Source organism: Phalacrocorax aristotelis, chromosome 5, assembly GCF_949628215.1.
Source record: "Phalacrocorax aristotelis chromosome 5, bGulAri2.1, whole genome shotgun sequence".
Taxonomy (NCBI): Eukaryota; Metazoa; Chordata; class Aves; order Suliformes; family Phalacrocoracidae; genus Phalacrocorax; species Phalacrocorax aristotelis.
In genome coordinates, this window is record NC_134280.1 from 70784881 (window position 1) to 70796651 (window position 11771).

Consider the following 11771-nt stretch of genomic DNA (forward strand, 5'->3'; position numbering starts at 1 on the left):
AACTGAAGCAAAAATACCCTTAACAGCGAAACCGCTTGCAGGGCGATAGGGCCCGAGCGAAGATGTCGCAGGGGAGGCTCGCTAGGGAAGGTTGGGACTTAAAATAAGGTGTGGATGCTGCCCTGGGTTCCCTCGGTTCCTATGCGATGCTCTTCTGCCGTCTCCACAAGGTCTGCATTGCCTCTATCCACGTTGGACAGCATTTTGACTGCCCCAGGAACAGCAAAAGAGCCTCCCCTTGCCTTTGGAGGGGACAAAACGTCCCACACTGCTTTTTTTAATGGATGTGTCGGGCCAGAGTGGCTCAAGTCCAGCGAGAGGGGACCGGACGGCTTTCGGTCCTTGCTGCTCCAGGTTTGCACGAACCCAAGCTGCCTGGAAATACCATGGTGGCTTCTTAACATCCAGGCGCTCCTTCCGCTAAGCCTCAGCCAGCGGCAGCCTCCCGGCGGGATGCGGCGCCTCGGCATCAGCGTCCCTCTCCCCGGCGCCTCCGTCGCGCGCGCAGGCTGGATGAGACGTGCGTTTAGGCCAGCTCTCCGGCCCTCATCCTGAAGCAGGATTATTAAGCAATGGCTTCGCAGGTTGCAAAAGCCCAATTTTAAAGCAGGCCTAAAGCTCAGCCTGGTCCAACCATCAGGGTACAACAGGAGCAGGTCCTCGCTGTAACCGTCCCCTCCCCTGCGAATGCCCTCTGTGCCTTGCCCGAGCTCCAGAAGATGCTTCAGACCGTACCTGAGCCCTGGGAGCGCTGGGCTCAAATGTCGGCTGTGTTTTGTGCTGCTGCTGGAGCAGAAAAGCCGTACGAGATGGGGCTGGAGGACTTGGGGATTATTATCCACCCAGTTACACAGGTCAGTTGGGATCCCGGCTGGGTGTCAGGGCTGGATGCGGGGGAGGGGAAATCAAACCAAAAATCAACACGGGGCTCCACGCGACAGCGCTCAGCCGCCCCGCAGTGCCCCGTGTCCTCCATGAGGCAGGAGTCGGGCAAGAAAAGCTCCCAGCCTTTGGCTTCATGGTGATCACGATGCAACTGAGGAGGGGATTTAGTACCAAGAGGTCCGAGATTTTAAGGGCCTGGCCCCGCAACCCCCAAAGAAAACCCATACCACAGGGAAAACCAGCCGGGCTGGAGCATCAGATCCTTCCTACAGCGCCCTGATGCTTCAGCTAATGAAGTGTCGGCAGTAACGAGCTCTTACTGGCTCAGCCAGCCCTGGAAGGATGGGCCGACACGTTTCGGTGGCGTGTTTTATAGCAATCCCCCTTCCTTAGCAGTGTGTAGCGCTCTCCCTTCCCTGGGGGCATTAAATGAAAAGCCCCGTGGGCGTCGCGGCGGGTGCGAGCGCAGGGGACGTGGCCGTGAGCTCCCCTCGACCCCCTGGTAACCGTCAGGGTGCCGCTGACCGTGGTCTCCTCTTTACAGCCCTCTTTACGTCCACAGAGCTGCCAACCTGCGTCCCCTTTGGGCAAATCTCACCTGATTTTCAGCCGAATTACCCAGAGGGAAGCGACGGTGAGGGCTGCAGCTCTGCCAGCTCCCCAGGAGAGCCCAAATCGGGGCTCTCTGCCCCCCCAAGTCACCCTCAAAAGCACACAAGGGGCACACCACTCAAACCCAAATATTAACAGACATCATTACTCAAAGAAAATAATTTCCCAGCACCTCCGGGGTGGGTTTGAGCATCCCTTTGCTCGAGGCTTTGCTCCCAGCTTCACCGGTGCTTTCCCAGCTCCCTTGGCTGTAGGTTTAATTAATTCTTAAGTGATTGCTGTCATTACAATGAGGAGAACAACTTTTCAACCCGCCTTGGTTTAGTAAATCTAACTCCAAGTCATTGCAGAGGTTTACACTGGGGAAGGAGAATGATGACCCGAACCTAAGGCTTGCATTTCTGGGGGCGAAAAGACGGGGGAAAAACAAAGCCTCTCTGCACTCTTACAGCCAGGCTGAGAAACCCCCTTAGCAAGATGCCTGCTATGAAGCAATGCGCCATTTATGCTGAAATAAATTTGAAAACCATTAAAGACAGCCCGGCCGTGGAGGAGAGGCATGTATTCCCCAGCTGCTGCAGCGTCTGGCGGCGGGGCGGCAGAAAGGGGAAGCTCGTGCGGCCGTATTGCCCGGGGAAGGCAAAAGTCAGGCCAGCAAGAGTTCGGTGAGGAGGGGGGAGAGGAGACCCTCAAAAAAGAGGTTAAAGCCAATGCTTCTGGTTTCGTTCCCTCCACCCTGAAAAAAATAATCCCAGTGAAAAGGAACGTGAGGAAGCAGCTGGATGTGGCCAGCGCCGGCCAGGGGCTGCGCCCCGGGACCCCCCAGAAGCCGGCCAGGGATGCTCTGCAGTCCCGGATCCCGCGCTGGCACCGAGCAGAGGCTCCTCCTGCCCCGGCAGGTGCGTTTCTCCTGTTACTTTATGTGGTGCTCAGCCACCGGCCGGCTCTTTATAACCACGCAGGATGAAAAATCCCCTCTGGAGCCATTTAAAATCAGACCAGATAACATGTAAGCCCATCGAGGAGAGGAAATGAGATGTTACAACAGCTTTATTTTTCCAAATGTGTTTTTAATTTAAAGAAGAAACCCTCTCCTCCCATCTGATGCTGTATTTTTTTTAGGCATTTCATTCGTGGTTCACATTTCTGGTCAGGGTTCGTAGGCGGCCATCAGCCCAAGAGCCTCGGTTCGGTTTGGTGTTTGGGCTTTGGGGTATTTTTTTTTCCTTCCTGGATTAATTTCCTAACTCACTCCTAAATTCGTTTTTCTATTTATCTTGTCCTTGATCCAAAGCTCACTGCTGGCAGCAGGAATCTGCACAGTCTGACCTCAGCCAGCTTCGACCCCAGCTTTTCATACATGGGGCAGCGCCGGTTTTCTGTGTTTATGAAAAAAATATGTGTATGGAAACGATGTTTATGAAAATGCCCACCCATTGCAGGAAGGACGGCCGGGAAGGAGAAAGAGGGACTGGGTTTTGCTGCTGCAAAAGCAACAGCTCCAGCTGCCCTTCAGCATCACCTTATCTTGGGGGTGACACCTAAAAGTCCACGATTGAAGTATAAAATTAACGTGAAAAACGGTATGGGTATGTCTGGCGCTGAGGTCAGCACTGGGATTCAGCTCATCAGGCGCTTCGGGGGGGTCTGGTCCAGGTGCGGCAGCTAGGTGGCATCTATAGGCAGTGGATGTAACAGTGGGATTAATAATAAAATAAATAATGTCAAATAAATTTATTTATTGTTTACTATATATTCATTATTTATTAAATATAAATTAAATAAATAAAAATAATAAAATAGGTTTGTCCGCCAACCCTGAGCTCCAGGAGGGGACACGAGGGCTGCGCTCGGCTGCCGCCACGGGAGAGCTTTGGTCCCCGTTTCTTCTGGACACCCTCAGAGGGGAACTATCTGGGAGCTGGGCGATGCCTGGGCGCCAGAACCAGCGTGGCTTCTCAGCGAAGCCTTTCCCAGGAACTTTTCCAAGGAAATTTAGAGGAGAAACACCCTTACGTTGGAGAAGAACCCCCCAGGATGCCCTAAGAAACCGGAGCGCCACCCCAGCGCCTTCGGGCTCGCACGTGAGCGGCCACGTCCCAGCCCAGACCTCAGCTGCACTTGCCAGCGATAGCAGGTATTTTCACGACCCGGAGCAGATCCAAGCACCAGCCCTTCAGCCAAGGGGCCGCCCTGGTACCCCCGGACAGGGACGGGGCTGACCCTGCCCTCTCCATCCCCGGAGACACCTCGGACCCGTCCCGGACCGCGCTGCAGAGCCGAGGGGGCTGACGAAGCACATCCAGGGGTGGGCTAGGAGGGGGAGAGCTGTGTTTCACACGGCCAGCGCCCTCCAGCCCAATATCTTTTTTTTTTTTGGCCAGGGCAGCAACAGCACGGCCTCCTCCCCCCACCCCCCACCCACCCCAGGGTGCGGGGCTCACAGCCATCACATTTAACACCCCCCCCCCCCGGGCTCCAGCCCGTCAGCATGTGCCTAATCCTGGGGTCTTTTTTCCTTGCAAATAAGACTTTCAAGCATCAGGAGCAAAGCTTTTGTGTCCTTAAGCCCTCGCTCGAAGCCCAGGGCCACACGATGCCCCGGAGCTGTCGGCGCTACCAGTGATGAGTCCTGCCCAAAAAAAGTCCGAGGATTTAAGGCTTTTGCTTACATTTCTGGTTTTCTTAAAGAGGATTCCCTGACTGCGCTGGGATAAGAATTTCAAATGCATTTAGAATGATATGGGATGCTTGGTTACTTGGGCTGAGTTTGTCACTTGGATGCCTTTGGAAAAAAGCCATCATCTCTTGCATCCAGATTGTCAAATTTTAACCTAAAAATCCAAACAAACAAAAACAAATTGAAAAAATGTAAGTAAATAAAATACAATACAAAATTTTAAAAAAGCGTTTTTAAAATAAAGATTATTGGAGGTCATGATGATCATCATCTCTAGTCTCAGATTAATGAAATTATTATCCTTATTCCCTCCCTTGTCCCTCCACGGGCCATTCCAAGGGAAAAACATTCTGATTCCGTGTCCACCTTTTTCTCAGTCCCCGTTTCCAGCTTTGCTGGAGCCAAGAGCTCCCTCTCATTCTCCCCGCAGGTCTCCTACGCCCGCCCACGGTCGGGATCTGCTGAAGGGGGGGGAAAAAACCCCGCATCTGAGAGTTTTATTATTCCGTTTCAGAGGAAGGCGTTTTTAGGGACTAATAGCGGGGGGTTGCCGCCGCCTTGCCCTCCCCTCCCCTCCCTCCCACCGCGTCGCTCTTGATGCCGCCAGACCCAAAGCTGAGGCTTTTGATGCCGCAACAGCGACTCCGGCTCTCCTGGACGGCGCCGAAAAGAGAACCAGTCCCAGCAAAGGGCTGGGCGGGCGGGTGTCCCCTCCCCGGAGCAGCCGCTTCCCCCGCTGCCGACTCCCCCAGCTCGCGCCCGTTGTTTTAAGTTATAGTTATAGGTTTATGTACTTTTGTATATTTATATGCTCGTATATTTCTAATTATGTATTTTATATTTATATTTGTGCTTATATTGTTTATATTTATATTTCTGTAGTTCTGTGTTTCTATATTTATACATAAATAATTGTGCAGGTGAGCAGAGACGCTGTGTTTAGAGAGGCCGGGGCAGCCCCAAAGGCTCCCCTCGCTGCCGAGCAGGGAAATGGAGCTGCCGTCTTCAAACCAACCTGCGGAGCTGGGCCGGAGACGGACAAAAAATATATATACAGTTGTACAGAGTCCTACTATAACCATCTTCAGACTAACTGTTGCTCATCTGAACAATGATTTATCTATTCTAGACATAAAAATACATTCAAATACATATATAACGTTAGAACACGTATATAAAAGTACTTAAATATGTAACAAAATAAAAGTTTTTCAAATGAGAAGGGAGCCGCTGAGCTGGCCGAGCCCTGCCAGGGCCCCCACATCCCTTTCCCCCCCATGGCAGCACGTTAATTTGACGCTGAGCAGCCCGGCGTGTGCCCCGTCACCCTGCCGGCGCCAGGAGCTGCCCCCCGTCCCCTGAACCCCGCCAGGGAGCAGGAACCACCTCTGCGGGAGAGCCATTTAGTTCCCTTTTCAAATACCTTAATTATTAATAGCTTAATTAATGCTCAGCAGCTTCATTATATGTTTCCGGTGTCATAAAGACGAGACACTTACCAACCCCCAAGGTTTTCAGCCTCGATGGATTTATCTGACACTTTAAACTGTTTAAATCCAGCCCGGGAGTCCTGCTGGGGACCCCCTTCCCGCTGCTGCCCCTGAGCCTCCCGGGGCTGGAAATGCCCACCGCCTCCCTCTGCGCACCAAAAGAAGCGGAATAACCCAAAAATGGGGACTAAGGAGCCCAAACCTCGGCGGTTGCGTTAAGGAGCAATGCCCCGGTTCCCGTGGCGTGGGATTATTGTTCCTCTCAGTTTTCTTGCCGACGTGACGGTACGTCCCCCCAGGCCTGGGGGGAAGGCTGAGACCCCCGAGGCGAGGAGGGCACTCAAAGGGCAGACCCTGTTTCAGCTGCAGCCCCTCGCATCGGCTTGCCCCCCCCCCCCCCCCCGAGACATGAAAGCCCCGATGCCGCCGCTGCCGGCATCCCACCACCCCCCTCCCCATCGCCCCCGGGGGCGCCCAGCCGTGCCGCTCCCCCAGACCCCAGCACGTGCCAGAGCCCCTCCGCCGCTCGCACGGCCCTGCCCGAGCACCCGCGCTTGGGCCATGGGACCCGGGGCTTTTTCCCTCTGGGGAGCTTTTAGGAAAACAAAGCCCCCCAAAAAAGCAAAACTTGAAAGCCAAACTGCTGAATTACCCTGGAAATGGGCTGTTTGGGGAGGGATGGTGTGGGCTGAAATGACCATTGAGGTAGCGGAGTTAGTCTGAATACGGTTATGGTATTGCTTTATATAACTATTTATTGTTGTTATTATTTTCTGTCTCTGGCCCATTTCTGGTTTGAAAACAGAAACAGCAGCGAGGGGAGCCTTCGGGGTGCCTCGGCCCCTCCAAGCTCGGCACCACTGCTCACCCGCACGAGCTGCTTTAGGACCCCCTTGGCTGGAGACGATGCCGAGGAGCCGGGTGGGAGCAATGAACGACCCCAAGACGCTGGGTTTTGGGGTGACCAGCGTGGGAAATGGCTGAGAAAATTTCCCATTTCACTTCTTCCTGCAGACTTAATTTCCCTTCATCCAAGCAAACAGGATTTGCTACTTTGCCGTGACCAATATACCTCTAAAGCGAAGCCTTTGCAGAGCCAGGACCCCGTGCCTTCCCCAGAGCATCCCCAGAGCCACCACACGTGTGCACCAGGCAGATCGCAGAAGTCACTAACTTCAATGTTTAAAGTTAAACACAACGCCAACAGGACTTTCAGGCCAACCTCGTACAACACTGTACACTGGAAAACAAAGTTCCATGTTACAGGAGCCCCAAAATTGCAGCATAATCTAATCAAGCGTTGTTTTGCACGCCTATAACTGTGAGGATATAAATGATATTTTGCCCTGGGAAGGTTTTTTCCCCCGGCAGTCGGTGCTGGGCTCCCTCAGCCCAGCAGAAACCTTTTGTGAGGTGAAGTTTAATTCCTGAAACATGAGGCTTGGCAACAGACGTGGCACCGGCTGTAACGTTACAGCGTGTAAAACCGCCCGTGAGCTCCGCGGCTGAGCCGTAAATCTCGACGCTGCAGAAAAGCTGCCGGGGGAAGTGGGGGGAACGCGCTGCTCTCCTCGCTCCGTGCCCAGCGCTGGGGTGCTCTGCCAGACACCTCACCCCGATGCCGACGCACTTTCGCGTGCACATGCCTGAGATTTGCTGTTGCGTTGCCGCTGCCTTCGGATCCGCCGGGAACGTGCCTGTTCCCCACCACCGAGCCCTCAAGCAGCCTCCAGAAAACCCAGTTTTCACAGGAAACTGCAACACCCCCCCCTTGGGATGGCAAACGCACTGCTGCATAATCCTAACGCCACAATAAATACCTTAAGGCTCCAGGTGTCACCCGCTGGCTTGGCTCAGCAGAGGCAAGCATGGTTTTTTCTGTCTCCATCCATCTCTGACCGCCGCAGGGCTGAAGTTTTCTGCTTCGCAGGTCCTCCGGGAAGACGAGCACATAGTAACGAGTTACACCTCCGTGGCCACGCTCCAGCTAAACCAGGCGCGGTCTGTGGCGGTCGCCTGCCGCAGGACTTGCTGCGTGGGGACGGCGACGGCCCCCGCCGGGAGTCCCGGGGGGGGGGGATCAAACCTCAGAAAGCTACTCCGCGGCCCCGCTTACGCTCACCGAGCCGGGGAGCAGCAGGGCTGAGCCACCGCCAGACAGACCCATAAACGCTATGGCCGCTCCACCAGACCATGGACATGCTGCTGTCTTTTTTTTTTTTCTTTATTCCCACCAATACGAGCATCCCTTTGCTTAGAAGTCAGTTTTTCTTTCAGGGGCACGGCCAGCACCCAGCTCCACTCCCTGCCCCGAGCGGATGCTCCCCCACCTGCAGACGGCCCGGCCGAAGCTTCTGGAGGAGGGAGGCAGGAGGCAGATGCTTGGCAGGACAGCGACGCGTCCCCAGGGTGACAGCAAGCACAGAAACCCCTGCGGCACTTGTATTCTCCTCCAGCGTCCCGGGGGACAGCAGCGCACGCGAAGGGGGATGCATGAGAAAATAACCCTCTTTATCACTTCTCCGGCGCTTCCATCGCGCTGTTCGGGACCGCAGGTGGCCGCGACTGCTTCGCAGGTGGGTGCCAGGAGGAAAGGGGGCCGAGGGATGCCGGCCTGCCCGCTAACCCGAACCGCGGCCCCGCAGCCCCGCGTCCCGCCCCGGCAGCACCCCCAGCCTCACCTCCGACACCGGGCCCAGTGATGCTCGGGACGAGGCGGTTTTCGGGACCAAGGGCCGGTCAGGATCAGCCGATGTCCAGCGCCAGATTCGCAAAAAGCCACCGGGAGCCCGAATTCCACTGAAAAGCTGCAGCGGGGCCAGGCTCCCAAAGCCCGCCAGCGCCCCTGCCGCCCAGCATGGGGGCGTGAAAAAGGGGGGGGTGAGCTTGGTGGGGAAGGGGGACACTGAGCATCCCCCGCGCTGCTGCCCCGGGCGGGTTTTGGGGGGGTGGCACGCCTATTTTTTTTTTGCGTGGGAATAGGTCATTATACAAATTCCACCCCCCCGATAAATTTTGGCTGCCGATTACCTCTCCACATTTCCACCGCGGAGCTCGCAGCCGGGCACAAAGCCCAGCACCCTCCCGTCGTTCTCCCCCACCCCCCACCTTTTTCTCGCCCGCCCCCTCGCCCCGCAGCCCCCGCGGCTCTGCCCGGCCGCCCCCCCCCACCCCTCCCCAGCACCGGGCGGGCTCTGCCCGGCCCCCTCCGGAGCTGGGGGCGGCCGGGGCCGCTCCGGGGGAGGGGAGAGGCTCGTCCCCCCTCGGAGGCGGCTACTAAAGCGGCTGCGAGCGGCGGCCCCCGCAGAGCGGCCGCGGCCATGAGCGCGGCGGGGAGCCCCGACGGGGCGGCCGCGGGGCCGGCGCTGCTGCTGCTGCTCCTCTGCGCCCTCCTGCTGCTGGCCGGGGCCCGCCGCCGCAGCGGCCCCCGGCGCCGGCCCCCCGGCCAGCGCAGCCCCCCGGGCCCCTTCGCTTGGCCCTTGGTGGGCAACGTGCTGCAGCTGGGCCGCCTGCCCCACTTGGCGTTCGGGCGGATGGCGCGCCGCTACGGCGCCGTCTTCCAGCTGCGGCTGGGCCGCCGGCGGGTGGTGGTCCTCAACGGCGAGGCGGTCATCCGGCGGGCCTTGGTGGGCTTGGGCGCCCGTTTCGCCGGCCGCCCCGATTTCCCGTCCTTCGAGCTGGTGTCTGGGGGGTACAGCGTGGCTTTCGGGTCCTGCTCGCCGCAGTGGAGGGCGCGCCGGCGCCTGGCCCACGCCGCCCTGCGGGCCCGCTCGACGGCGGCCGAGGTGGAGCGGCACGTGGTGGCCGAGGCGGGGGACCTCGTCCGGCTCTTCCTGCGGCGCAGCCAGGGCGGCACCTACTTCGAGCCCTCCCCGCTCTTGGTGGTGGCCAACGCCAACGTCCTCTGTGCCCTCTGCTTCGGCCGCCGCTACAGCCACGCCGAGAGCGAGTTCACGGCGCTGCTGGACCGTAACGACCGCTTCGGGCAGACGGTGGGGGCGGGCAGCATGGTGGATGTGCTGCCCTGGCTCCTGCGCTTCCCCAACCCCGTGCGCCGCGTCTTCCGTGACTTTCAAGCCCTCAACCAGGAGCTGCACAGCTTCGTGCGCACCAAGGTGGCGCAACACCGCCAGACCTTCGATCCACACGCCCTCCGCGATGTCAGCGACGTCATGATCGCTGCCGTGGAGCGTGGCGAAGGGCCCCCCGAGGGGCTGGGACCCAAGGACGTGGATGGCGCCATGACTGACATCTTTGGAGCTGGGCAGGACACCACATCCACGGCTCTCTCGTGGGTCCTCCTGCTGCTGTTGAAGCACCCGCGGCTCCAGCGGGACCTCCAGGCTGAGCTGGACCGGGTGGTGGGACGCTCCCGGTTGCCCACAGCCGAGGACCGGCCGCACCTGCCCCTCCTGGAAGCCTTCATCTACGAGACGCTGCGCTACAGCAGCTTTGTGCCCATCACCATCCCGCATGCTACCACGGACGACGTGGAACTCGAGGGCTTCCACATCCCCAAGGGCACTGTGGTCTTCATCAACCAGTGGTCGGTCAACCACGACTGCGGCAAGTGGCCTGACCCGCAACGCTTTGACCCCGCACGCTTCCTGGACGCGCAGCAGTGCCTGGACCGCAACCAGGCCGGCAACGTCATGATCTTCTCGGCCGGCCAGCGGCGCTGCATCGGTGAGCAGCTCTCCAAGCTCCAGCTCTTCCTCTTCACCGCCATCCTCCTCCACCAGTGCTCCTTCCACGCCAACCCGGCGGAGCACCTCACCATGGACTGCATCCACGGGCTGGCCCTGAAGCCGCGGCCATTCACCGTCACCGTGCGCCTGAGGCACCCCGCACTCATCCAGCCCTGAGCGGGCGGGGGGTCCCATCTGCACCGCAACCCCTTGGTTTGCAGTTGGCAGCGCCAGGGTGCGGGGATGGATCCACAGGTGGACCCTGCCGTGGCGCATCCCTGCCTGTGGGCGAAGGGCAGCAAGTCCCCTCAGCAATAAACCCCTTTGACACAGGACCTGGCTCTGCTTGATTTCTCTGGGGGGGGGGGTGTGTGTGTGTGTGGTGGTCGCCAGAAGCATCATTCATGCCCAAGCCCCCATCCTGCACCCCCCCGAGCTCTCCCACCCCAAAACAGGTCAAAACCCACCTCCCCCCAGGGGCCTCCCTGCAAGGACCAGACCCTCCCTGTGCCCCAGCGTGTAGCAAGGAGTAGTTTGCTTCATCTATCATAGCACAAGGCTGGACAAGGATAGTTTGGGGGGGAAGGGGCAGGGATGCACTTCCCAGTGTCAAGAAAAGGCACATGGGAGCTAAGGGAGGCTGGGGTGGGGGGGGTCTTGCTGATGGAGCTTAAGCAGCGTTTAAGCACCAGTTGCCAGGGCGTGGGAGGATGGCCCCACCACTTTGAAGCCATGTGCAAGTCTTCCTGCTCCAGTTTGGGTGTGGAAGGTGGTTCAGGAAGGTTTGGGGGGGGGGGGGGGGGGGGGGGCTTTCTCAGCCTCCCTCCCCCGCCCAGGGGCTGTGGGGTGGAGGGACAATGCCCTGGGGATAGAGCAACCCAGGGTAAGGTATTGCTCCCCTACCAGCCTCTGCTTGAAGCAGGAATGGGCTTTGGGCACCCAAAAGTCAGCTCTGACAGTGTGCATCGAGCCTCTTTGCTGAAATGGGACACGGCCCATCTCCAAAATCAATCTTTTCCCCCAAAATTCAGCTCCTGAACGACATCTGGCAGCATGACCTGCAGCTGTAAAGAAATCCTCTTTTCCCAGGCACACATCCTTCATGCATGAAGTAGACGGAGCCCTGCGGGGGCCGTTCCTGCCTTGCACGCCCCCAACGCCGCACGTGGCCCTACCGCATCCCTGAGTGGCTAAAGCAGACACACCTGAGCAATTTTATTCTTTTTTTATTTAAGGTCGGACTGAGGCTAATAGAGTTGGGCTTTATATCAGCGCATCTTCACCTATACATGGTCCCCAAGAGGGAGGACAGAACAGCCTCACAAGCTGAAACCGTGCTTATCTCAGTGCCACCAGCCACCCTGAGGAGCTTGAGGAGGGTACAAATACTCCCAAAAGACAATAATTTACCAACAG

General features: G+C 58.0%; 1 pseudogene; it reads left to right on the plus strand.

The window, feature by feature from the left end:
• Nucleotides 1-8796: 8796 nt before the first annotated feature.
• Nucleotides 8797-10690, plus strand: LOC142058125 (cytochrome P450 1B1 pseudogene; annotated as a pseudogene).
• Nucleotides 10691-11771: the final 1081 nt, after the last annotated feature.